The 4,896-nt window shown below is 29.9% G+C and overlaps 1 long non-coding RNA gene across 1 annotated transcript; it reads left to right on the top strand.

Moving 5' to 3' along the window:
* Positions 1-2,762: 2,762 nt before the first annotated feature.
* Positions 2,763-4,373, top strand: LOC148275379 (uncharacterized). Its single transcript, XR_015824042.1, has 2 exons — positions 2,763-2,915; positions 3,615-4,373. It is a non-coding gene; the product is annotated as an uncharacterized LOC148275379 (long non-coding RNA).
* Positions 4,374-4,896: the final 523 nt, after the last annotated feature.

Below are 4,896 nucleotides of genomic sequence, written 5' to 3'. Positions count from 1 at the left end.
GATTATCTAGAATATTTAAATCTAGAAATGTAGATATTTTTATCATATGGATTTACGATTCATTTGGACTATTTTTGGTATTGTTTCTGTAAAAATATAAATAAAATACGTATAATATTATAATATTTATATTGTGTTAGTTATATATACAGAATTAACAATGTAGCTACATAATTATTCTTTGAAATTTAAAATAGTTATTTTTATATGTAAACGTAATATTTAATAAATTATATAATAACGTTTCTATCTTTCTAGTGAAGTGAAATGTTAGTGTTTATAGGTGGAATTAATGTAAACAGTAAATACAAATAATATGGAAATTAAAGAATACATAGAAAAAATAAAATAAGTCATTAAATTCAGATGCTGAGAAACTCGTTTTAAAAGTTTACGACTTCGCATTTCTTTAAAATATTTTTTAGACGTATGTTTGTTTTAAATAAATTGAAACAAAAAAATTACAAATATTTCATTATGTAAACTTAAAATTAAAACCGAAAATCGTAAGTCAAATTATTCAGCGGGAAAAGGGTGTGTCAGCAAAAACAGGAAAAAAATGGCGTATGTCACTAGTAACAGATTACATTAGATTTTTTTTAAATACGTACATGGCTGCTTGGGGGCTTGAAAGCTTCTATAAATCCAAAAGATATTTATATTTTTCTTTTGTGACTGCTAAAGTAGGTATCTTCAACTGTTGTACCTCGCCAACTATTATAATGTTTTCAATGAGATATTCAAATAGATTTTTATTTTTTAATTTGTAATTCGCGAATGGGTCTACTTAGAACGGGACATGTTTTCTAATAAAACGGTAATAAAAAGTTGTCCTCGATCTGAAAGCGGGTATATTAGCCTCAATTATATCAAAAGTCTGATTCTTTAACTTTTCTTCAAACCATAATAACTTTTATGTCCTTTTAATGATGATATTTGATTTTTATTGCATTTTTAATTTTCGCTGTTAGTCTATGGTGTAAAGTAGTCGCCTGTCGACGATAGGAACAAGTTACCTGTATAAATTTCTGCCCTAAGCAAAAAATATTTAGTACCTATAGTATATTGTGACTTGCACCTTTTTCATCCCTGTTTGCCATATTTTAAGAGCGAATATTTCAGTGACTATTAATTTTCTTCTTCTGTTTGTTTTTTCCATTTAACAGTATCAAATAAATATCCCTGATCATTTTACCTTCGTGTAACAAAATGATCGAGATACGCTGCAATTGGTGTACCGATGCAGTGCCCTATGCGCCATTTGGTGCGGAAAGGGAATAGTGATGATGAAAAATACCAAATATTGTTAACAAAACTGCATTCATAAGATAAGTCAATTTTGACCAAAATGTGACTTACACCATTCTTTCCCTATAGTCTTCAATTGTTATTGTAAATTCATGGCGGGTTTAGTGTATTTGGATAAGATAATGTCTTTGTCATAAACATTATTCTCCGGATTTGCTGAGAAAATACAATCGCGATGACTTTATTATTTACAGGGACAAGTTTTTGCGTTGTTTTTATATATTATGTCTAATATACGAGTACCTGTATCTAAGTAGGTAAAGTAGGGATACCGTAATATTTATGTAGGTATCGTAAAACCGAATAATAACGTATCAAAATTTTGTAAATAAGGCCAATGACAAATCATAAACCCGGTAAATGACCTAATTTAAGTATTTCTGTTAAAATATATATTTATGATAGGTATTTTACTAATGTAATAACTTCGGAATATTAAAATAATTTAGATTATATGTAAGTTAGTGTCATGTAGTTTGTAGGTATAATTAGATTCAAACGCTATGAATTCAGTACCCATAATAAAAAAAACTTACGTATAATATGATACTTGCCCGAGTAAGAAGAAAAATTATAAACAAAAGCATTCAAACCATATCAAAATTTGCACATTATTAAAAAAAAAGTACTAAATATGTATTATTAAGGTTTTGTGTGTTTTTCTTAATAATACAAATTATTATTGTTATTATTGTGTTTTTTCCCATTTTTGTTATTTTAATTTTGAGATCTATTATGTTCTATCATTAAAAACTTTTACTATCCACCTTTAGTTACTATAGATGAAACAACGCATTTTTTCTATTTTGGACTATTACTACATATTTTTTACTATTACTAACGACCATACAACCGGGCCTTAGCCAATCGGCGCAGGATAACGAGGTATTGCACACTTTTTTTGGTTTTGCTTTGGGCAACAGCAAATCACACAACGACGAAACGAAAAGATTGAAATGTCAAACTCAATGTCAAATGTCACTTAGTATATAGTTTATCGAAAAAACGTTTGCTGAACCAGCTAATGGCAGGCAAGCCAATGTTCGGGCAGGACAACGTCTGTCGGGTCCGCTGGTGTATTATAAAGTTGTTAAAGGTTTATCTGATTTTTCTGTAATATTGTTTTGCTCCCATTTAACATTTGTAAATATTGTATGTTTCTGTCTAATATTACCAAGAATGGTAAAAGCCATGATAAATTAAATTAAAAAAAATATACCGACGACGTATAATAAAATGGAGATACGTTTTTTTAAAAAAAATATGATGCAACTAAACAAATTTTACGGTTATTGTGGAATAATTTAACTGCTTTTTAAATTATAATTTATAAGAAATACATCCGTTTCCCAGAAGTAGTAAAGTTATCACTCATCGCTGACTCAATAAACCTTTTCAGTCTGTGATTCTTGAAAATGGTTATAAATGTGTCAAATCGATAAGATAATTATTAAAAGATAGCTACTTGGTTCTAGTATAATAACAATAACATAAAGCCACTGCTCAGTGTAAGTATCGAGTCGCCGAAGAAGCCGAAGTCACAATTTTTTTTTTACTAGAAATTCAACAAAAACACGATGAAGACAGTATTTCTGGCATTCTGTGTGGTGAGTTTTTATTTTCCTATTATTTAGAATCGATACATTTATTTGTTCCAGTTAAACGATATACAATTTCGACAAAAAAGTTGTTTTTAAAAACAAAATACTGTTTTTGATTGATGTAAAAAAGCAGACATTTTTATCCTAAGATCAGAGTACTAACTTATTTATTGTGTATGCTGCTAATTGGTAGAATTGCATATTAAAAATTTGTAAGATATCCTAAATTTGATTATGTCAAACGTTTGATAATGTCCTAACTAGACAAAACGCTCCACATTATACACTCTTGTATATTTCTTTATTTTGGATACCTTCCAAAATCAGAGAACCTATTGAAATGTGCAAAAGTACAAAATGTATGAGTCTAGAAAATAGTAAATTTTATTTCTGTATAACTTTACCGTACCTTTCTGCCTATACTTTAGTAATTATCTACGAAAATTTGAACATACTGTATCAATTATCTACATAAAATTGATTCGATCAAACTTCAGAAGAGAACTCGCCACATGATTGGATTCCAAAACATACCACAAAAATATTGTGATTAGATAGTTTGAAAAGATCCCTGAATCGCATAAAATATGTTAATATTAAAGTAGCGCTTAGGATTTGTTCAAACATTGTTATTTTATTCATATGTTGTAAGTTAAAAATTAATCAATTACAATATAATATCTGTTAAGACTGTTGTATCCACAGGTTTTTGTGATGATGAGACTGACTCCCGTTGCAGGAGACGTCGGGTGCGCCCAGTGTAACGGTCTCAACGTGCAATGCGTCTCCAAAAACGCTGTTATGACCTGTCTCGGTACTCCGAAACTGATTCGCTGCCCCAGTGGAACATTCTGCAATGTCAACTTGCTACCGTGGTGTAGCGAAACCTACACCCCCCTGTGTCCGCGCTAGCTGACTCGCCGCTGGCTGACTGAAACTCACCCCTACGCTAAATGTAACTCGAACTAGGTAGTAATCGCCTCTAACGTATCCTCCGCGAAAATACAATAATTGGAAAAATGGTGTATTACATATAAGGAAAATGTTTATTTTATTAACTCTTAAATTTATATTAATTCATGCATATTGAAGCTAGAAGTCTTTATATATGAAGGTTTATATATGATATAATATAACCATAAATCATTATTTCCTTGCTTGTTTTTTTTGTTTGCTTAATCGTGATATGTTTCTGTTATGTTTGTAATGGATATAGTTTATTCATGTTTTATTTTCATAGTTGGAAAAGACCACGTGTAAGAAATATTATTAATTTTCTATATAATATTAGAATTTTCTCCTCGCGATGTCGTAATTAGTAAGATTGTCTATCAAACAAGATAAATTTACGCATAGACGTAGATATGATAACATATTAAACATAATTATAAATATGTGTAAATCATAAAATGGTTGAGTTATAATAAATTTAAAGTAGTCAAAACTAAAAAATAAGGTTTTTTATTTATTATAGTTTACTATATTATATACGAGCAGTTTTAACAAGACCCTAATGTAATTTAGATTTTTAAGTTTATAAAGTATAGTTTTTAAATTTCATTTAATTTTTTTTTTGCACCACAACAGTCAGGAGGCCCAATTACAGTGGTGAATTATATTACAGAAAAATCACATTCTTTATTTTTTGTGTTCTCACCGGGAATCGAACCCGGAACCTTCCGTGCGTGAGTCAAGCGTCTTGACCACTACACCACGGATCTAATACAACCGGCAGTATTCTATTATAATAAATATTCCTTAACAATGTTTCAGTATGTCCAGACTGGCTGGATTTTCTTCCTTAGGGAGTTATTCCTATTTAAATTTATTGCAACAGAGAGGGAATCTATTATTGAGAAGGGAATATGGAAGTCTGGGCATTTATAGGGCTTATGACCTGTCATTGGCTGGTTTAAGTGGCCACTTTACACACTGTGTAACATTCACTATTCTGCCCATGTTTAGACATCCACATTTCCTCAACTAT

Source organism: Micrasema longulum, unplaced genomic scaffold (assembly GCF_059751315.1).
Source record: "Micrasema longulum isolate JH-2025_06_02 unplaced genomic scaffold, ASM5975131v1 h1tg001437l, whole genome shotgun sequence".
NCBI classification, from domain to species: Eukaryota; Metazoa; Arthropoda; class Insecta; order Trichoptera; family Brachycentridae; genus Micrasema; species Micrasema longulum.
This window is presented reverse-complemented; position numbering and strand designations above follow the sequence as displayed.